Raw genomic sequence first — 23,548 nt, forward strand, 5'->3', positions numbered from 1 at the left:
ATTAAATCACTGTGTGGATGCTGTTATTCAGCATTAGAGTGGCCTTAATTTTGTTTAGTTTAATTCACCCACCTGAAGTCAGTGAGTACATACTCACCATAGCTCAACCATGCCTCTGCTCCTGCCTCCTGTGCTACCCAGGTTGCATTGGTATTTATACTTGTGTGAGTTCAATGAGAGTTAGTGTGAGTATGTGTACACAAGCAGGGGGGGAAAATTCACACCCCAGCTCATAGTGTAGGCATAGCTCTAGGCACCAATGAGATCCTGAACCCATCCCCCCACTCAACTGCTGCACAACCCTTGAGGCATCTAAATTCCCTAGGTACTTGAGTTCCTGCCACTGAGCTTGCACAAAACTGCCAAAGTCCTGATGTTGCTGATATGCTTAGAGCCAGGTCTTGCACATCCTTGGTGAGTGCCTTAGCCACCAGACAGTTGGCTATTCTGGGGTGGGTCTCTCCTGGTAAAGCCATTTCCTTTGTATACATATTGAATATTCATTGGGCCAGAGAAAGAAACAGACACTGTACAGCTTAGTGGGCAGGCCATGCCACTGGGATGTGGGAAAGTCAAGTTCAAATCCCTGCTCCAAAGCAGGGATTTGCATCTGGGTCTCCCACATCCCAGGTGAGTGCTCTAGCCACTGAGATCTTGACTATAATGGGGTTGCGGCTCATGAAAAAGGACTGACCTGACTTAGGCACCTATCTCTCATAGAGGGTGAGCATCTGAGAGTCTCCAGCAGACAATTGCACCTCCTTCCATCCCAGAGTTAGGCACCTGACTCCCTTTGTATTTGCTACTCATTAGCATTTCCTACTGCTTAGCTTAAGCAGCTCACCACTGACCTTGCCAGCTTCTGTGAATCCCATTCTTATTCACCAAACTCCCCCCATACATTGTATAGGGAGCATAGGTGCTGGAACTAGGGGTGCTGCTGCACCCCCTGTTTTGGTTTTGTTTAATGGCTCTCAGCACTCCCGCTACATAAATTGTTCCAGCAGCCCTGCTAGGGAGTCCGGGCAGCTAATTCAAGGCTGAGGATTCCACTGGGCGGCAGGACACTTAAACTTTAGGCATTGCAACTCTAAGTGTTGTAGATCCAGTCCTCAATATAATACTTGCTTTTCCCCCCATCCTTTACCTGTCTTATGTATTTAGACTGTAAACTCTTCAGGGCTGTCCCTTACTATGTTGCCTCAGTCTTTTTGGGGGGTTACTATAATACAAATAAGTATCAGGAAAAAAAAATATCAGCAGTTACAGCATGACACACATGCAAATTTATTTACTCTTGCAACACTAGACAGGAGGTAAGAGTTCTGTTGTAATTATGTCTTGCATATACAGTGGAAGTGACTATAAAGGGCCTGTTCTTTCTCTGACACTAGTTTTATACTGGTAACGCCACTGACTTCACTCCCGATTTACACAGGAAGAAGAGAATTGGACCCATTGTATTCTGCAGAATGCAGGAGCCTAAAACCTAAGGCTTGTCTACATGAACCTGCAGTTGGGACTACTGGGGCATGCACCAGAGGGCTGCACTATAATTGCCCTGGATGGACACAGCTGGCACAAACTAAAAGGTACTTATGTCATGTTAATATGGTCCTGTTTAATGAGTTGCTTAATACACAATCAAACCCTACCATATTTATCACATCCTATTGCCTAATTAATTAAGGTCCTCTGAATGAGTGGAATTTGGGTATAGTAACATGACAACAATAAACTGTAATCTAAAACAAATACTAAATAAAACTACCGAATAGAATTTATCAAAGCTGTAATATCTATTGCCGCAGCTGTTTCATTCTAGATAGTTAACTACCAACCCTATCATTAAGAGCAATGAACCAATCTCAGCCCTGGTCTACACACAGCCCCTGGTTCGAACTAGGGTACGCGAATTCAGCTACGTGAATAACGTAGCTGAATTCGAACTACCCTAGTTCGAATGACTTACCGTCCAGACGCCGCGGAAGCGAACTCCGCGGCTCCAAGGTCGACTCTGGCAACTCCTCCTGCCGCGGTGGAGTACCGGAGTCGACCGCGGCGCTTCCGGAGTTCGAACTATCGCGTCTAGATCAGACGCGATAGTTCGAACTCCGAGAAGTCGAACTCGCCGCGTCGACCCGGCGGGTAAGTATAGACGTGGCCTCAGTTACTAATATTTTTAAAATATTACTTAGTATGTATTTTGTGTTCAAACTTTTGACTTGTTTTAATATGCATAATTATAGTAATTGTCTCCTAAACTTATTCCACAGAAATCAATGAATGCTGGGGTTTAGCCTAGTTATAAAGAATTAGCCAACTTCTAGAGAAAGGCCATTTATATTTTGGTTTTATATTTCTGAATCTTTCATGGAGTTCAGATCAAGTGACAGAAGACTTTTTTTCCATTATCTCACTGGGACGTTATTGCTGGCTTAAGTGGACTGCTGACAGTTGTAGAAATTCATTGGAAGGGCCTGTAAAAAATTTGCACAGAAGGATAAAATGGCAAACACAGACAATATCTTGCTTTTGGTTCAGCAGTTCACAGCGGTCTTTAGACTGCTGCTAGAGCCCCCTGCAAAACTTTATTGACATCAACAAAAGTTCATACATAATGTGTACTGGATATTTGGACTGCTAATAAGAGAGCCAAGAGTAGAGTTATGCCTATGAAAATCCCAATAAATGAAGTTTTGTCATAAATAAAACCCCAGGGTAACAGCTGGGTTGTAGAGAAAAAGAGTTCAAGTGTAGTTTGCTGTGTCACTTTGTTTTGCTGAGTAAGTTAGGACTAGTCATAGTCTACATTTAAGAAGGTTACGGTGAATCAACTAAGTCAATGCACATAAATTAAAGAGCATTTAACTCTCCAAAGAGGATTACTTACAACAAACTTAGGCCACTTTACTCCTGAGACAGAGCATCCACATGGGGCTTTAATTTATGCACATGGACTTCACAGTGTAGTTGATTCACCTTCACTTTCCTGTTCCCAGTGTAGACATGGCCTTAGATCTTCCCATTTGAATCCCATGCATAGTATACAACAGAAAAAGTGAAACTCTGCAAGGTGCTGAATGCCCACAAATTCCACTCATTTCAATGGTGCTCAGAGCGCTCAGTGCCTCACTGATTTAAGCTTCTCGTCAGTAACTCTTCGTATCACAATCTGGAGACTTTGGAAGATACTGATTTTTTTTTCCTTTCTGTAAATTGCTAAATGAGTTTTCAGGCCACTGGCTCTTTTAGGAAATAAAAAAATGCCACAATTAAGGCAGAAGGTGTGCATCAATTGGAGTTCATATCCAGAAATTGTATTACAGTTTCTGTAAAATAATTCTTCCATATGAAAAACCCCTCAATGTGAAAGCCTAGAAATGGGATGCAGCCACTTCACTAATGCCATATATTCTCTTTTACTATCACCCCACTCAACTAAGCTATATCCCCTGGCTGTGTTCTGAAATACATGTATACATATTTATTTAATTAGAATTAAAGATTTCAAAATTAATTTAGTCAGGCTGCAATAGCATATGCCAGAGTTCCATACTTTGTCTGCTAGTGTGATATTTTGATTGAGTACCAAGCTGTTTCTATGAGTCAAAAGGAAAACATTATCTTTGGGGTTATGGAATGTGTTATATAAGGTGCTTTACATTTATGTAAGTACAGAAAGTCATTGCTATGTTTACCATAATGTTTTCTAATATGTTTACTGTATTTTAAACAATAAGTAATAGATTACTATTTTAGAGTTGTAGCACACTGGATATTGTAAAATCCCATCTTGTTATCAAAGTATCTATCTCCAAGTAAAATGTTCTTATCCTCATGCATATTTATGCTCAACATAAGGAGGAAATTTAAGGTTGGGTGGGGAAGTGTAACTTTCCTCCCACACGGTAAAGCATCGATAGCAACGGATATCATTTCTGATTGCATGAACACGGAGGAGAAATGTACAAAAAACTGTCAGGATGAAAAGTAAAGTGTCTTGTTGAGAAGCATCCCCTTCCTGTTTAACTAGCAGTTTGTTTCCTACATAGTTTTCCCCTTTTCAGTTGTTTCTTTCTCAAATTGATTGGCACTTGACGATCATTGCTGATTTCAATTATCTACTGCTTTCTCAAAATTCTGTCATACCACTGCACTCTTTTCAAACTTGAGTTTAATATTCAAGATTGGATGTGGGGTTTTGATTTAGGCCAAACACCTTGATTTTTTTTGTTTGTTTGTTTGTTTGAGGGGAGAGGTTGGTATGGAAGGAGGGGAAGGTTCAAAATTTAAACCCTATCTCTTTTCATAGATTTGCCCATCATTATTCCTAATGAGTACTGATAAACTTTGTACAACCACACAGTGCAGCATCATGAATTCTATATATTCCACAAGTTGCAGTAAACTATTTCAGGAATGCTTAAGACAATAGTTATAAATATTATTAGGACTAGCTGTTGTATCAATCCAGCTGTAAAGCCAGGTAGCTTAATTAGCATGGAGAACTTCAATTTCTGTAACATAAACTAAAGGTCTCAAGCAGCCAGCACTAAAACAACCTTGAAATTTCTAAACATTATAGATCATTTCCTAACTCAAAAATTGTTGCAACCAATATGAGGAATTTCTATATTAGACCTGTTCTAACAGAAAAATAGCAACTGATCACAGAACTAAAAGTTAATTTTAGCTTAGGTACAATTGAGCATGACTTGATAATATTTATAATATATGAAGCAGAATACAGTTCAGACCAGATATATATAAATTTGGTGCTTTAATAGGGCCAATTTCACAAAGCTTTAAACAATTAGGAGCCAAATCATCTGGGAGAAAGAATTTAATCAGAAAAATGTGAATGATAATTGGGAATCATTTAAGAATACCTTATCAGATGTCCCCAAATCCACAATTCCACAGTTGAGGAAGAAGGCTGTGGTGATTAAAAAAAAATAAAAACTGGTTTAGAGGATAAGTGAAGGCAGCTGTACAAAATAATATATAACAAATGGAAGAATGGGGAAGTTGATAGTAATGGATATAACTCAGAAGTTAAGAATTGTAGAAAAGTGATAAGAGAAGCCAAGGGACACAAGGTGAACTCTGTGGCTAGCAGAGTTAAGATAATAAGGGAGAGGGAGTTGTTTTGTTAAATGTATTAGGAACAAAAAGAAACCTAACAATGGTATTGTTCCATTACTAGATAGAAATGGTAGGATTATGATCGTTATCATTTTGGAATCTGTGAATCTATGAACCAGGACTTCGACTGTCCAGGGCTCAGAAAAAATAGGTAATTGTTAAACACCTCCAAAAATGACTAAAAATAGCTCTCTAAACATTAAAAATATCACGTCTTTAAAAAACCAGTAAATCAGATCCTTTTGATGCTAGAAGAGACTACAATGGGCCTCACTGCAAAGCTGGCAGTCTCACAATTCCAATGGGATACAACTCCTTGCCACAAGTCTCCATTTTGTCCAAGCTGCACAGTGAAGCTGTGGGAGGAATGGAGCAAATTGCAGCTCTCTGATCCATAGCCACCCACTTTGGGCAAAAGTTAGAGAAGCAGAGAGCCTACTCTAACTTCCACCATTGATAATGACATTTACACGGTAGAGGATCAGCTCTGCTCTGCCATGCCCCTGCTTTTGCCCCCAGAATGCCCTCTCCTGCCCCTTATATTGAGAGAGAGGGGGCAGCTTCCCATGAGGGAAAACTGGTGGAGAATTCTATTTCCAGCCATTTTAAACCCATCTTGCACTACTGACCTGAGCAGAGAAGCTGGTCTCTTTTTTTCTTAGTCCTGTAGGGTCACAAGATATCAGACTTTAAAGTCATGGTACAGTTGAACCCTGTTATGTCGCCGGCCTAGGGGTTTGCCAAAAATAGTCCAGATAACCGATGATCGAGATAAACCCCTATCCACCCCCCCACCCCTGAACTCCCCTGCCCTCTCTCCAACACCCCCTCCCTGCCCTCTTACCGCGGTGCCTGCACGTGGCTGGATCTGGCGAAGCCGGACGGGGAAGCGGGCCGGGCGGCTGTGGATGGGGACCCGGAGCCGGGCAGCCAAAGAAGCGGGACCCGGTAAGCAGGCCGGGTGGCAGGCGAAGCGGGACCGGGTAAGCGGGGCCGGGCGGCAGGCGAAGCGGGGACCGGGTAAGCGGGGCGGGCGGGCGGCAGGCGAAGCGGGGACCAGGTATGCGGGGCCGGGCGGGCGGGCGGGGACGGGCAGGGACCGGGTATGCGGGGCCGGGCAGGCGGGCGGTGAAGCGAAGCCGGGCGGAGGGGCGGGCGGCAAAGCGGGGACTGGCGAAGCGGAGCCGGGCGGGCAGGCGGCAGGCAAAGCGGGGACCAGGTATGCGGGGCCGGGCGGGGACGGGCAGGGACCGGGTATGCGGGGCCGGGCTGGCGGGGCCGGGCAGGGACCGGGTATGCGGGGCCGGGCGGGCGGGCGGCGAAGCGGAGCCGGGCGGAGGGGCGGGCGGCAAAGCGGGGACCGGCCGGTCCCCGCTTTGCCGCCCGCCCCTCCGCCCGGCTTCGCTTCGCCGCCCGCCCGCCCGTCCCCGCATACCCGTCCCCGCCAGCCCGTCCCCGCATACCCGGTCCCTGCCCGTCCCCGCCCGTCCCCGCATACCTGGTCCCCGCTTTGCCTGCCGCCTGCCCGCCCGGCTCCGCTTCGCCGGTCCCCGCTTTGCCGCCTGCCCCTCCGCCCGGCTTCGCTTCACCGCCCGCCCGCCCGGCAAAGCGGGGACCAGGTATGCGGGGCCGGGCGGGGCCGGGCAGGGACCGGGTATGCGGGGGCGGGCGGGCGGCAAAGCGGAGCCGGGCGGATGGGCGGGCGGCGAAGCGGGGACCGGCGAAGCGGAGCCGGGCGGGCAGGCGGCAGGCAAAGCGGGGACCAGGTATGCGGGGCCGGGCGGGGCCGGGCAGGGACCGGGTATGCGGGGCCGGGCTGGCGGGGACGGGCAGGGACCGGGTATGCGGGGACGGGCGGGCGGGGACGGGCAGGGACCGGGTATGCGGGGGCGGGCGGGCGGCTGGGGACGCGGGGAGCGGGCGGCTGGGGAACCGCGCGGCTGGAGAGCCAGGGAGCGGGCGGCTGGGGACGCGGGGAGCCGGGCTCGAGATATTAGGGTTGGGCAAATCGACATAAGGGATGAGAAACCCATAAGATAAAGAGGGAGTTTGGCGGTTCCACTTGTAAAACCTCGAGTTAATAGGATTGGCAAGTTAACCGAGGTCGAGATAAATGGGTTCGACTGTATTTAGAAAAGCAGTCACTGTCACTAAGCCAGCACTTTTGCTTGCCTTGGGCTTTCAGGAAGGGGTAATTCGGAATGTGTGGGGCGAGGAAAGATGATGAATCCATGTCTGTGGCAGGTTGATTAAAAAAAAATAGTGATTGTGTGAAGCTGCTCAGTGGTTTGGAATGTTAGAGCCGATCCCAGAGGGATGAACTAGTGGATATCAGGCAGGTGAAGTTCTCCCAGGCGCACAACGGGTACATGTACTACATGGCTCTTCAGTTTGTCACATGGATATCACCTCCACAAGAGTGTGTGGGAGAGAAACAGCGAGCTAATGTTTTGTTCCTTTTGAGTCATGTATGATTAAGTCAAAGCAAAACTCTCTATTCAACATTCAATATTTATCAGATCATTCTGTTACTGCTGAGCCAGGAGAGTAAAATGAGCCGGGAAGAAAGCAATATTCATTATTATGTTCCCATTTGGTTTACGCCTTAGTATTTCCTTTGGGAACCTGCTCTCACAGTTGAGAAATGGCCTTACGTGTATAAACGTGCCCCAAGTCTACATCTCACCACTGGCTACTGGTTTCTTAAAGAGTAAATACATGCTGCAGCAAATAAATCCATTTATACAAGATTTATTCTGTTAACCAGTGTACATGACAATGAATCTATGTATTACCTGTTTTGAATTTTCAGTGTAGATTTTCTGAAGTGATCGGCCCACACCACTGGAACCACTTCAAGTTTATACAAAAATCTCACCTCTCATAAGTCAGAGTAGTCAACAGAAAAGTCTAGTGGTAATTTTGTGGCTAATAATTACTTTTTTTTAAAAATCACTGTGATCAGTGGATGGAAGGTGATGCACAAATGCAAACTGTCAGTTTAAGTCCCAGTCTGAAATACATTCTATTGCAAACGCCTCATTTGCTGGCCTATTTGCATTGCTTTCAGTCTAATAATCAGTATGATTAAAGTTATCTATTGCTTTTGGCGGGGGCAGGCGGGTAAATAAGCTCAGAATTATTTTTGCATTGATTCTGGCAAGTATCAACTGTGGCATTTATTTAAACAAAATATCTTAGAAAAGCTAAAACCACTTTCATGCCAAGATATTAAAATTAAAAAAAAAATCTGAAAGTTTAATGCCTTTTCCCTGCATTTGCTTTAATGTAATATATGTGATTAATAGATTTTAGGTACAGAAAATAAATGAAGGTAAGTGACAGTGACCTTTGATTTCCATATTGAAGCTCCTAGAATCAATTGATGTATTTTACCAAAGGTGCATATTGTAGCACGTACACTAGATGCTTCCATAATGAATCTTAATCTTTAACTTGAGATATTCTTTTGAGAGAAGGGACTTGCATTACCAAGTATGAATAAAGAGGACAGTAATCATAAAAACTTGGCTGCCTTTTTTTGGCTTGTTATGAAAGATCTTGGTTTTCAAAGAAAGGCCTGGCATGGGAAGTGGGATATGCTAACACAAAGTTTCAAAAAAGACGTGAACAAATAGCTCTGTGCTTCTTTTACGTCACATCCCATTTTCAAAGTTCATGAAAATGCTTCTATATTTGTAGTTTTACTGTGAAATCAGGACTGTGATTGAAGGAAGATAGCGCCAACATGTAGGAAGTGTGATGTTGGCAGGCTCTCCCCTCTCAATTGAAGACAACACTGTTCTGAAACAGGAGAAGACAGCTAACATTTTACTCTGTATCTCACAACTGAGCAGCTCCCCTAATTTTGTGGCATGAGAGTCCTCTGTAGAGGACAGCTCCAGCTCCTCAGTTTAACACAAGATTTGTTTTCACCTCAAAAGTTTATAGTCAAGGACTTGTAAGGAAATTTGGAAATGTAGCTGTATCCATCTTTGTGTGGCACACATAGCAGTTTCCATACTGGCTGCCCCCATCAACTCAGACAATGGTGTCAGTGGAAAGGGTGCGACACCAACCTAATATTTTCAAGACACACCACGATGAACTATTTAAAAGAGTGCTATTGTAATGATGCACACCTATCACCAGGGCACACCCTCATCTACGGGCTCAAAGTTGAAGAGGTTGTTGTCTCCTTTGCCCCCTGCAGGCCATCTATCTTTGTGCCTCACACCAGCTGATAAGGGATCATCCACAGGGCCGGCTTTATGAACTCTGGGGCTCAATTCGAATACCCGGCGGCGGTCCGGGGCTTCAACAGCACTTCGGCGGTGGGGGGTCCGCTCCAGGTCTTCCGCAGCACCAAACGACCCCCACACCACCAAAATGAGACATCCGGTCACCCTATGCTACAGCCAGAGTGTAAGTACTGGGGAGCCTCTTAACTTCCATTTCTGCCTCTCCAGGGCACCAGTGTACCTCTGTTGCTCCCAAAAGGCTGGGGCACACCTTTAAGGGCCCGACCCCTGCCACTCCAAGTGGGAGGGTATGATTCTGGGGCATGGACAAAGCATGGGGGGCCCTACATATGGTGTGCCTAAAGCCCTGTATTGCCTTGATCAGGGCTTGGTTGGTCATCAACAGAATTGCTCAGAATTCTTAAGTTCCAATCATGTAAAACTATGCAAATCCACTGAAGACAGTAAGACTGTGGAGCCCTCATGACAGCATCCTGCTATGGGTGGGTGTAACAGCTGCCCATCATTTAAAGGAACTGTAAGAAGCCAGTAAGCTCTTCTATGGAACCCGGCAGCTGAAACAATAAGGGTCTCCAACCAAACAGACATATGTCACTGCCCAAATAAAAGGCGCACATGAGACTGCACAGACATATGAACTGTAAGAATGCAGGTACTTTGCAAAGTATTATTTGAGTAGAGGGGTCAGTGTGGGAGAAGTCTACACTTAAAACTTAGGCCAACATAGCTACAGTGCTCAGAGGTGTGAAAAATCCACACCACTAGCCACCATAAGTTTGCCAGCCTACCCCACACTGTAGACAAAGCTAAGTCAATGGAAGGATTCTTCTGTCAACCGAGCTACTGTAGCTCAGGGAGTGGAGTTACTATAGTGATGGAAGAACCCCTTCTGTTGAACCCTGTAGAATCTACAGGGTTACAGCAGCACAGCTATGGGATGCTAGCTATTTGCTATAACTACCATAGTGTAGACAAAACAGTAAAAAACACCATAGAAATACACCGAGAAGTACTGGGAACATAGCCCAAAAGCTCTCTTGGCCCTGAGAAAAGCTAAGTGCTGACTGGAAGAAGGGTTTGGAACTGTGACCCACCCTGTCTCTTGTTGTTTGATTCCTGCTACATTCAGGGAAACAAGACTTTGTACATTCATTGGATTGCATCAAAGAAACACTTGACTCCACCAATTTCTCCCTCTAACTTGAACAATTTGCAAGATCCCAAATTTTTGGCTAACTGCTTGGGTCAAAAGGGATAACTATAGTTTGGTCTGTAGAGTCATTGTTACAGGTCACAGGCTATGAAAATGAAAAAGCCCAGCTTGATTTTCAGATTCCAGGGTGAACTTATAGAATTTGGAACTTAGAAAAATAAGTTTTTTCACTTGTACAATAAGTCAACGTGATAAACATTTTTGAGATAATAAATAAAGCCCTATAGTACCTGTGTTTAGAGAATAACTTTTCAGAGTAAAACTGAAATTAAAAACTGTTCTTTGAAGTTACAGGTCAAAACAATTCTGTTAAAGACATAATGCTGGAGTACTGAAAAGTTAGAGATTTCGCCTTGGCCGACTTTACTTTCATGTGTTTATTTCACCCAAAGTTACAAAGCTTTGACGCATCAGAATTGCTGGAGTGGAGCTTAAGGACCTGTGTAGATGAATAGCCTTCAAAAGCTATATAAAAACTTGTGTACTTCTAAGATTTGAGGAAAAGATTGTTCATCAAGGACAGAGGACTACATAATACAACTTAAGAAAAATTAAGTGTTATCTGATGGGAATTATACTGTCTGCAATCAACAGATTCTATACTCTCAAGGGAAGCTTCATAGTATATATGTAACATGCTCTTCAAGTATGTGTCATATCTCCATCTAGTAGCTAGTCGACACTTAGAACAAAAGCCTACTGCCATCTACTTACAGAATTACTGCTTTATCTCAAGTGGTAGACATCAGCGCTTTGTTAAAGAAGATCTGGGTTCAAAACCTGCTGCTGACCTGTAGTAACAGTCATTATATAAACACAAAGAAATACGTGCTTTCTTAAGGTAGACAAACATGACCCTTAATCATATGCAGAAAATATAATTTTGCTATGTTTGCAGTGCTGATGTACACATGTTGGTTCCAGGATATTAGATCAACAAGGTGGGTGAGGTAATATCTTTTATTGAACCATTTTTCTACTGGTGAAAGAGACAAGTTTTTCAGCTGACACAGAGCTCTTCTTGTTCCCAGACCTGAAGAAGAGCTTCTATGGCCCATCCACAACTGCAATTAGCAAATATATCCAACAGCCAGAGATGGGACACTAGACAGGGAGGTCTTATCGTTACTGCAAAGAATTCTTTCCCAGGTGTCTGGCTGGTGGATCTTGCCTGCATGCTCATGATGTAACTCATCACCATATCTGGGATCAGAAAGGAATTTTTTCCCAGGTCAGATTGCCAGAGATTCTGGGGTGTGGGGGTTCACCTTCCCTTGCGGTATGGGGCACAGGTTACTTGCTTGTTTGAACTAGAGTAAATAGCAAATTGTCTGGCTGTACTGAAAGAAGGACAGGAGACATTTGATATGGTTTTAAATCAGGCCACAACTTTATTATTAGATGTCTGGGACTACCCAGCTGATAAAAACAGGGCTTTGGAGCTGTGCTCCGGCTCCGCTCCAGCTCCAGGCAAAAACCTGCAGCTCCACTGCTCCAGAGCTGCTCCGCGCTCCAGCTCTGGGCTCTGCTCCAAATCCTGGATAAAAATATACAGTGCAGGTAACCCCATGCTCATTCAATAGTTAGTGGGGGCCTTCTGCCAGCCCCCCCTTTTTTCCATCCAAATCCCCCAGTCAACCTATTGTTGGGACCTTACCGTCCACCCCCCCCCCCCCATAAAAGAGGGTTAAGGTTGGCTATAAGAAAGAGAGGTTGGCTCCCTACTGTGCCATTCATAGGATCCCAAACCACCCCACACCCCCTCTGTTCCGTTCTTTTATCAAACACCTTCATTTTAAGACCTTTTCCAAGCCATTAATCCAGTCACTGTACACTTCCCCTATGGAGTACCAGTACTGGACATCCACCATAAGGAGGCACCAGCAATTAGCTTGGCTGCCTCCCCCCCCAAACCCAGTTGGGTTCCCAAACATCTCTGACTCCCCCATTTTATACTGGCCAAAACAGATGGGAACCCAAGCCTGACAGGGGAACACCATCCTCACTAGATAATTCTGGTGCCCCAGGTTGTGAAATTGTCATGCCTCTTATGACCCCAAGGAATTTGGCCACCCCCTGTTCACATCCTCCTTGCCTTGTCCACCCAGGTGTTACCTCACAGCTCCCTGCCAGACCCTGTGTTAATGCATGTCTGACCACATAATTTTTATTTTCTCCTGGAAAAATTGAAGGATCAGCTTCAAGTCCCTCTTTGCTCTGAGTATTAATTCAACCCCTCTACACATTCCCAAATGGTGTTTTCCAAGGTGAACCACCATTATATCGATGACTGCTGAAGGGCCCCCGCAGCATGCAGAAGTGGTATCAACGGGTCCAATAACATGCTCCTCCTTCCATGACTACTTAGGCTTGCCCCATCACTGGACCCTGGTTGCAACCCTTCAGGCAACTAGGACGCCCACCTCTGAGTACAGAAAACAACCCTATGCCCACAGATTCATCCCACCATCTGCATGGCCAGTCTTCCAACATCTGGAATGAAATACCAACATATTAAATTGACTCACCACCCGAGGTTTTGCGCACATGGTTTTGTATGTTTCCGAATGCCAATACCTGATTGCCTCAATTGCCTCTGCCGCCATACCCAGCTGTACTGCTGCTGTTGTGGCCCCGATTCCGAATAAGTGGGAACCAAATTCCATGGAGCAGAACCAGGCTCACCACCTTCCTGGACGATAACAGAATTCTTTCCCAGGTGTCTGGCTGGTGGGTCTTGCCCACATGCTCAGGTCTAATTGCTCACCATATTTGGGGTCAGAAAGAAATTTTCCCTGAGGTCAGATTACCAGAGATCCTGGGGATGGGGCTCCTCTGCAGCATTGAGCATGGGTCACTTGCTGGTTTGAACTAGAGTAAATAGTGGGTTCTCTGTAACTTGAAATCTTTAAATCAAGCCTTGAGGACTTCATTAGCTCAGCCAGTAGTTATTGGCCTATTGTAGGAGTCGATGGGAGAGGTTCTGTGATCTGAGATGAGCAAGAAGTCAGACTAGATGATCATGATGGTCCCTTCTGGCCTTTAAGCCTATGAATATCTTTAATATTGTAGCATGATGTCCATGAAAGTGTTAATTTGTGAAAGTCAACAACTTTCAATAGTTGCTAGTAACAGTAGTTGACCCTCAAGATATACTCAGCCAATGAAGGTGTTCTGACAGTAAAATGCTTCTGTCTTGTGGTTTTATTGACCTAGTCACTTAACATCTTGCTGAGAGAGTAGCATTGGTGGCATTTTCCCTGGAACTGGTCTGAAGTGGATTTTACGGTCACTTGCTTGCTAGTATAGTAAAAATTTAGCTGCTAATAAAGATAGCTGTATTTCTAATTCACCTCTGGATCTTTAAATTTTGTTATTACTTTCAATACCACAAATTATAGTACTAGTGATATAAAAGATTTGCTATAGTCAAGGTCCTTCATTTTCAGTTGTTACTAGTTTTTAATCAAAACATTCCTCAGTTTTACAAAAGCTATTATTCATTTTTACCAATTTTCACCCAAATTTTGGACCACTCAGATACATGAAAACACTGATTATATTAAGAAAATCCCAATGTGTTATCTTCAATAGATGTGTTTAAGAGCCAGGCTGCTTCCTGCATCTTCAGTGTCCCGCCTGGCTTAGCTGATGTGGAGAGACCATTTTCGAAATTCAGCTACATCCAAGACTGCAGGAGAACAAGCCTTGGAAAAAACATTTTGAAAAAACTGCTCCAAGCCTACGTTACCCAGGACATTTGGAATTTACACTGAAGCCCCTACATCAAGCATAACAACAGCAAACTGTTTTTAAAAGAACACAAACTCCAGCACTACACGGCTTTTACTTACAATACTTTTAACTTTTTGCTATTTGTTGTTGTCCTGTCCCCCCTAATATTAAGCCAGTTATTTACCCGGAAACTGTGAAGTTAATTTTTGCAATTCTTCCATTGACCGTACCACATCTACACTATGGATTAGGTCAGCATAGCTATGGCAAACCATAAAGATTCTATTGATAATCATTATATGTTACAGAACTTAATGTTTTTAAAGTGTTGTGCCTACATTAACTAATTAAATATGTAGGCCATGTATAATCTTCCCTGCTCATCCTGCCACCACTGATTGCAGTGGAGGCGGGACTAAGCCCTGTATTTGTAACTAGAACCATGCAAGATTTTCCTAACCAAATTTGGAATCGGATGATGGTCATTTGGTATTTTTGAGTTTTCTGCTAAGCAAAGAAGCCAAGTACATCTGACAATTTTCAGGCCAAACCAATTTTGAAGCCACAGCTACAGGGGGTTCTGACATCTGACTTCAAAATAATAGCTAGTTACAGTATCTTAATTACTGAGAAACTACTGTCCTTCCAAAATTTTCTCACTGCAAGGTAGTTTGTGGACTCCAAAGTCCTGATGACATGGGAAGGCTGTAGGGCTGAAGCACAGAAAGGCTTGGGCTGTATGAAATGCATCAACCCAGGTTCAGATGTTCTGGGTGGAGTTTTGTAGGCAGGACTAAAACATAAACTCACCCTCCTTCAGATGGGGTCAACATTCTAGTTGAAATTGTCTCATAGCCTTAGATTATCAAACTTCTGAATATCTGACCTCAGTGTGTACTACAAATTACGATATTGTGATGACCCAAATGATTTAGATAATGGCACAGAACATGCACTTATAAAGTTTGCAGATGACACCAACCTGGGAAGGGTTGAAAGCATTTTGGAGGACAGGATTAGAATTCAAAATGATCTTGACAAACTAGAGAAATGGTCTGAAATGAAATGAATTAAATTCAATAATGATAAAGGCAAAGTACTACACTTAGACAGTACTAATCAATTGCACAAATACAAAATGGGAAATGACTGCCTAGGAAGGAGAAATGCAGAAAAGGATCAGGGGGTTACAATGTATCACCAATTAAATATGAGTCAACAAAGCAATATGTTGCGCACACACAAAAAAAGCAAATATTTTGGGATGTATTAGCAGGAGTGTTGTAAGCAAGACATGAGAAGTAATTCTTCTAACCTATTCATCACTGATAAATATTGTGTCTATTTCTGGGTGCCAGACTTCAGGAAAAATGTGGATAAACTGGAGAAAGTCCAGATGAGTGCAACAAAAATGATTAAAGGTCTAGAAAACATGACCTACAAGGAAAGATTGAAAAAAATGGATTTGTTTAGTTTAGTTTAGTTTAGAGAAGAGAAAACTGAGGTGGGAACAGGATAACAGTCTTCAAGTATGTAAAAGATCACTATAAAGAGGACAGTAATTAATTGTTCTCCTTAACCACTGAAGGCTGGACAAGAAGTAATGGGCTTAAATTGCAGCAAGGGAAATTTAGGTTACACATTAGGAAAAACTTCCTAATTGTAAGGGTAGTTAATAACTGGAAGAAATTAGCTAGGAGGTTTTGGAATCTCTGTCATTGGAGGTTTTTAAGAGCAGGTTAGACAAACAACTGCCAGGGATGATCTAGATAATACTCAATCCTGCCTCAGTGCAGGGGATTGGACTAGATAACCAGTCAAGGTCCCTTCCAATCCTACATTTCTATGAATGTATGATTTAAACACACAGCTAACTGTACTTTGCATTTGGCCACAATTCAGGTGATAATTTGGTGTACTGTATATTCAGTATATTTAGAGTTCTTTCTGCCTTTGTCTACCAAAATCTCCCATCAGGAACACACTTGTGAATATACCTCATTGTAGTGAGGTGGAGTGGCCACCCTCCAGACTTGAGAGTGAGGGACCACTACACTCCTTCTGGTGGGCAGAGCCAACCCCCCCACCCACCCACCCACCGGAAGTATTGGGTGGGATAGGAAGTATAAAGGGGGGGCCCTGTAGTTCAGTTGGGGGCTGGAACAGGGAAGGATGTGGACATCCTTTCTAAGGAGCCCAAGCCCTCTGCGGGAATCCAAACCAGCAGCTGAGCAGACCAGCACCCTACTGACCAAAGAAGTGGAAAACTCTGAGGAGTTGCTGGAAAGGATGCCGCCAGACTATGAAGTGGCAAGATGGAGCCAATGGAGCAATGCAGGAAGAGTTGAGTAGGAAGTAGCCCAGGGGAACCAGACTTCGGTCCAGTTGTGCTGCTGGGAAGTGAGACAGTCTCTTTGTGTTCCCCACTGACCCAGTGGAGGGACCACCCACCACGAATAAGGCCATGGGCTGGGACCCAGTTGAATAGGGGTGGGCCCGGGTCTCCCTACCACCAGCCCCACACCTGGGGTTGGCTGCATACCTTCCCCTAGGCCAGAAGGCCTGTACCTGTAGATTATTGTCTGCCCCAGCCAGGAGGCTCAGGGCTAAACACTGTTTGTTGTTCTGCCTTGCCCAGAGGGTCAGAGCTCCCAGACTGTTAATTGGTATCCATCCCACTCAGGAGGATGCATACTAGAGACTGCTTGTTGCTCTGCTTCAGCTAGCAGGGCCTGAGCCTGACTATTGTTGCCTGCAGTAGTAAGGCAGAGCAGCTTCTCTCCTGACTCAAGACCAAGAGAACACTACATTCATTTATGAATGAACACAGTCCATGTTTACAGTCTAGAGTAGGTCTCCAGCTGCTCAATCCAGAAAACTCAGATTTGAGAGTCAGGCAGAGAAGAATTAGACATAACATCTATTGACACAATAGTACCAGTCATTGGCAGCTGCACCTCCTCAAGAGGAGGATTTTATTCTAGGAGAGAATTTTTTTTCCTTGATCTAGGCCACAAGCGTTAGCCAATTTAATTAATCCTTTGTTCAAATTAGGGTTTCAACAATAAAATACTACTTCCACCTCTTTACACACACATAGAACTACCTGGAACAAGGGATGATAACTCCTTAGGTTTTGTAAATTGTGCCTGGCAAGCAGCAATATTCAATGGCTACTGGCAAAGGATGGGAGAAAATTAAAACCTGCTTTAGTAAGTCTCACAGGATAACGTCATTTTAATGTTATTCTCTTTGAGTTAACAAATGTGCCTGAAGAGGCCCAAAAATTAATGAGTGTTTTGGCAGGATTCTTTTATAAAAGGTAAGTTGTCGATCTGAATGACCTCCTGTCAGTATCACTTAGGTTTAAATTATATTTACATGATTTTTAAAAGGCACCATTTCATTGAATTTAAAATGAAGGGCTTATCTTTGAATTAAATGAGTGAAAGTAATTAATGGGGAAATACTGATAGGATGGTTGATCAGTATAGAAGCACTGAGGACAAATCCTTCCATACTTGAAGTCATACAAAAATTAACAGTCCCCTTGGTTTCACATGAGTAATTTTTTGAAGCTGCACACTAGGTTGTTGGTGACCCAAAGTCACAAGGCTGTTCAGTGTGAAATGAACTAGTGGCTACATGCCCACATCAGAAAAACTATCACCATGACCACAGTTGGCACTGATTGGCATTCCCAAGAGATGCCATGCACTGAATGGGAATGGAGAATGTTCTCAGACTCAAAGGTCAGTGGTCCCTCCTACATCAAGGTTCAGACACACGTGAAGTAGCAAACGCTAGGAACACTTACACTTCCTTTGCCTGTCCTGTACTCTGTCCTTTGGATAGAGAATTTCAGTCTCCAAGGCAGTCAAAGAACCTTTCATCATCACAAAATTTATATTAAAAAAAAATCATACAAGAAAAAAAGTCATTCTAGGCAGTGGGCTAGTTTCACAAAGAAATTTAGATGTGGTGACACTGAGTGTTGATACCCCTAACTTTTAGGTGCCCCAAAAATTATCGGGATTCACAAATCCTGAGTGTGGTACCCTCAGCTCCCTATACAATGAAGCGGGGGAGGAGATAAATGTCTCAGAATGGGATTCACAAAAGCCTGCGTGCTAGGCAGCTCCTTGCCTAAGCTAGACACTGAGAGGGATGTGTCCTAAACCCTCCCCTCTCTTGGGGATAGGCACCACCCTCTGCTTGGAATTCTGAGCTGCAAACCCTGTCTTGGTGTTAAGTTCTCACACCATTTTAGCAAGAGTCTGGTGTGAGGAGGACCTCCTTCATAACGTCTAGCCCATGGGCTAGGATACTCACCTGGGATGTGGGAGACCCCTAGTTTAAGTCACCCTTCCAACTGATGAGGAGAAGGAATTTGAACTGGGCTCTGCCATCTTTCAGGTGGGATATTCTGATGTAAGGGTCCTTCAGTCTCTCCTGTTGAAGCTGTTCCACTGTGGCTAAAGAAGTCATTAGAGCTGAGGGACTGGATCCTGGGTCTCCCATCTTCCAGCTGAGTGCTCTATCCACCAGGCTACAGAGTTAGTTACTCATTCTTTCTTTCTCCCCTCTATTCCCTTCCCCACAATCATTCTTTCATTATTTATCTACTTGCTACATAAAGATTGAGGGTAGGAAGGTGATTGGGTTTTAAGGTAACATTGTTTCGTCATTGTGTTTACTCACTGTTTTAACTGTTACGTAAGTGCCCAGACACCATTTGATGGGTCTGAAATAACATTTTAGAGAGACAGATTCCTAAACAACTCAGAGGCACTCAGAGAATACAGTCTGTGAGGGTGCTCTATTAGAACCTGTTTCACCAGACAGATAGAAGTATCCAGTCTTCCTCCTTGTATTATTTTTTTCAGCAGTGACAATTGCACATTAGGTTGTCTGAGCAGTAATCAAATGTGCTTAGTTATGCTAAACTTCTGATTCTGTAAATTTTAACACTAAGCCATTTTCAGAAATTTTTGAGTTTATTTTTAAGATTATTAGATTAGGAAAATTGGAAAACCAAACTTTTTTTTTTGCCCCATTATCATACCTGTAGTTTAGAGTCCAGATTATGGGCCCCATGCTGCACCATAAAAGTCTATTAGAGTTTTGTTATTGCCAACACTGGGAATGAGGTCAGCCCCAACATGGGCTGACATCAGTATCATAGCTAAAATGTGTAACTCCCAGTGATGTGTGCCCTAAAGGCTTCTTGGAGTTTAAATTAAATTGTTTTGGAGTTCTGGAATTATGGCCTTATAAGGCAGAATTTGGCCAAATGCATACAGGCTCCTTCCTCTTACTGAGGCAAATCTTCTTTCTCCTTTATGGTCACATATGGTAGGATGTACCTAGCTCCCATGTCAGTGAACTCCAGTAAGTATACCCAGCTAGGAACTGATCCAATTCCCATTCACTTCAATACTGTAGGACTATAGTTCATTAATGTCATTACAGAAGACATTTCTCATTGAACAGCTAGTTTGAAGATGCCCAACCAGAAAGGGCCTGAATGGTGACCCTCTTAAAAATACTTTAATTGAAGAAAAATGATCTAACTAAATAGATTTTCTCTGTCACTGAAATTTTTTTTTTACCTCAACATAGGTATTTTGCCACCCAGGTACCAGAATCCAGCCATCAATCGCTTGAATAAGAAGTCTCAGTAACCACAGAGAGACAGTTTCTGTTCTCATCAATCAAGTGGAAATAATCATTAAATTGCAGTCTCCACCCCAATCCACTATCTGACTTACATACTAGAAGAAAAATGTTTTTGCAGTCTGGGTAAATTTCCAGGTACACAGATAAAATGTGAACTCTTCTGCAGCTTATGCTTTACAAAAGACCATGGATCACTTTGGATGAACAGAGCCCTCCATGCTCAAGTACTGGTATCACTTATACAGCAACATAAAGTACAAGCTTATAATTGTAGTTCCAGTTGGCACCATGACCACAACACTCTAGCTGGGTAACAAGCAGTGTGAGCTAATCATTGCCACCTGAAATTGCCAGGTTTGGCAAAAGCTCACCTTACTATTTCCAGACAGTGTATATGTGCATGCAGTGTGAAGAAGCAAAGAGATAACTTATGATGTGTGTGGGGATAAGGTTAAAATAGAAAGATAAAAAAACCTTATTTATTATCACTAATTTGAAAGAAAGAGAAAGAGGTCCTTCTGTGATACCTGGAAAACAACTTGGATAGGTTATAAGAACATAAGATTGGCCTTACTGGCTTAGACCAGTGGTCCATCTAGCCCCGTATCCTGTCTTCTGACAAAAGCTAGTGCCAGATGTTTCAGAGGGAATTAAGAGAACAGAGCAATGTATCCAATGATCACATGCCCTGTCATCCAGTCCCAGCTTCTAGCAGTCAGAGGTTTAAGGATACCTAGAGCATGGGGTTACATATTTAACCATCTTGGTTAATAGCCAAGTTATTCTTTTGGCCTTCACGACATCCCCAGCAAGGAGTTCTACAGGTTGACTGTATGGTGTGCAAAGTCCTTCCTTATATTTGTTTTAAACCTGCAGACTATTACTTACATTGGCTGACCCCTGGTTCTTGTGTTATGTGAAGGGATAAATAACACTTCCTTATTCACTTTCTCCACACCATACATGATTTTATAGACATCTATCATATCCACCCTTGGTCCTCTCTTTTCCAGACTGACCACTGCCAGTCCTTTTAATCTCTCCTCATATGGAAGCTGTTCCATATCCTTAATCATTTTTGTTGCTCTTCTCCATAATTTTTCCAATTCTACTATAACTTTTTTGAGATGGGATGTCCAGACTGCAAGCAGTATGCAAGGTGTGGGTGTACCATGGATTTATGTACTGTAGTGGCATTGTTATATTTTGTGTCTCATCTCTCCCTTTCTTAATGATTCCTAACATTCTGTTAACTTTTTTGATTGCTGCTTCACATTGAACAGATGTTTTCAGAGAACTAACCATGACGACTCCAAGATCTCTTTCTTGAGTGGCAACAGCTAATTTAGACCCCATTGTTTTGTATGTATAGCTGGCATTGTTTTTTTCAATGTGCATTACTTTGAATTTATCTACAGTTAATTTCATATTCCATTTTGTTGCCCCCTCATTCAGTTTTGTGAGATCCCTTAGTCTCTTAACACTCAGCTTTGGATTTAACTATCTTGAGTAATTTTGTATCATCTGCAAACTTTGCCACATCGTTATTTACACCTTTTTCTAAATCATTTATGAATATGTTGAACAGCACTGGACCCAGTACAGCTATTTACCTCTCTCCACAGTGAAAACTGGCTACTTGATCCTGTCCTTCGCTTCCTCTCTTTTAACTACTTACTGATCCACAAGAGGACTTTCCCTCTCACTCCATGACTGCCTACTTTGTTAAGAGTCTTTGGAGAGGGGCCTCATCAAACGCTTTCTGAAAGTCCAAGTACAGCCTTGTCCATGTTTCTTGACACCCTCAAAAAATTCTAATATATTAGTGAGGCATGATTTCTTTTTACAAAAAACTGTGTTGGCTTCCCCAACATATCATGTTCATCTATGTGTCTGACAATTCTGTTCTTTAATATAGTTTCAACCAATTTGTCTGGTATTGAAGTTAGACTTATTAGCCTGTAATTGCCAGGTTCGCCTCTAGAGCCTTTTAAAATAAATCAGCATCATATTTATTACCCCCTAGTCCTCTAGTACAGAGGCTGATTTAAGTGATAGGTTACATATCACAGTTAGTAATTCTGCAATTTCACATTTGAGTTCCTTCAGAAATTTTGGGTGAATGCCATCTGGTCCGGGTAACATATTACTGTTTAATTTATCTATTTGTTCCAAAACCTCCTCTACTGACACCTCAATCTGGCAGCCACTCAAATTTGTTACCTGAAAATAATGGCTCAGGGAATCTCCTGACATCCTCTGAAATGGCCATGCCTTCCTTAAGTGCTCCTTTAGCACTTCTATCCTCCAGTGACCCCATTGATTTTTTGGCAGACTTCCTGCTTCTGATATACTTACCACAAATTTTGCTGTTAGTTTTTGCTTCCTTTGCTAATTGCTCTTCAAATTCCTTTTTTGGCCTAATTATACTTTTACACTCGACTTACTAGAGTTTAATGTTCCTTTCTATTTTCGTCAGTATAATTTGACTTGTGATTTTTAAAAGATGTCTTTTACTCTGTTGTTTAGACAGGGTGGTATTTGTTTGGTTCTCTTGTGGTTTTGTTTTGTTTTTTTGTTTGGGGTATACATACAGTTTGAGTCTCTATTACAGTGTTTTTAAAAAGTTTCCATGCAGCTTGCAGGCATTTCACGCTTGTGACTGTTCCTTTTAATTTCTATTTAACTAGCCCCCGTCATTTAGTGTAGCTTCTCCTCCTGAAGTTAAATGCTACGGTGGTAGGTTTCTTTGGTACTTTCCATCACTGCCCTCTAAGAATGTTTAAATTTAATTACATTATGGTCTTTATTACCAAGCATTCAGCTAAATTCACATCTTGGACCAGATCCTGTATGTCACTTAGGACTAAATCAAGAATTGCCTCTGTTCTTGTGGGTTCCAGAACTAGCTGCTCCAAGAAGCAGTCATTAACGGTATTTACAAATTTTATCTATGCATCCCATCCCAAGGTAACATAGCCCCAGTCAACATGGGGCTAGCTGAAATCCCCCATTATTATTAGGTTTTCTGTTTTTGTAGCCTCCTTAGGCTCCATGAGCATTTCACAATCACTGTCACTATCCTGGTCAGTAGTATATTCTTACTGCTATACTATAATTATTCTTCAAGTGTGTAATTTCTATCCATAGAGATTCTATGGTACTCTGATTTATTTCAGATTTTTACTTTATTTGACTCTATGCTTTCTTTCGCATATAGTGCTACTCTCCTACTAGTGTGACCAACTCCATCGTTCTGACATAGTTTGTACTCTGGTATTACCATGTCCCAGTGATTAGCATTATTCCACCAAGTTTCTGTGATGCCTGTTATATCAATATTCTCATTTAATACCATACGCTCAAGTTCACTCATCTTTGTGTTTAGATTTCTTGCATTTGTATACAAGCACTTATAAAATATATACTGCAAAAGCAAGAAACTATAGCACTTTTGTTGCAACTACATCTTGTCCTGAAACAAAAAGTTGTTAGTTTAAAAAGAAAAGAA

At 42.9% G+C, this 23,548-nt stretch overlaps 1 long non-coding RNA gene across 1 annotated transcript; it reads left to right on the forward strand.

Moving 5' to 3' along the window:
* Window positions 1–242: 242 nt before the first annotated feature.
* On the forward strand, window positions 243–14,417 carry LOC123378213. The gene is made up of 4 exons (XR_006582510.1): window positions 243–414; window positions 1,439–1,592; window positions 9,362–9,573; window positions 14,218–14,417. It is a non-coding gene; the product is annotated as an uncharacterized LOC123378213 (long non-coding RNA).
* The last annotated feature ends 9,131 nt before the right edge of the window (window positions 14,418–23,548 follow it).

Source organism: Mauremys mutica, chromosome 10 (assembly GCF_020497125.1).
Source record: "Mauremys mutica isolate MM-2020 ecotype Southern chromosome 10, ASM2049712v1, whole genome shotgun sequence".
In the NCBI taxonomy this organism is placed as follows: domain Eukaryota; kingdom Metazoa; phylum Chordata; order Testudines; family Geoemydidae; genus Mauremys; species Mauremys mutica.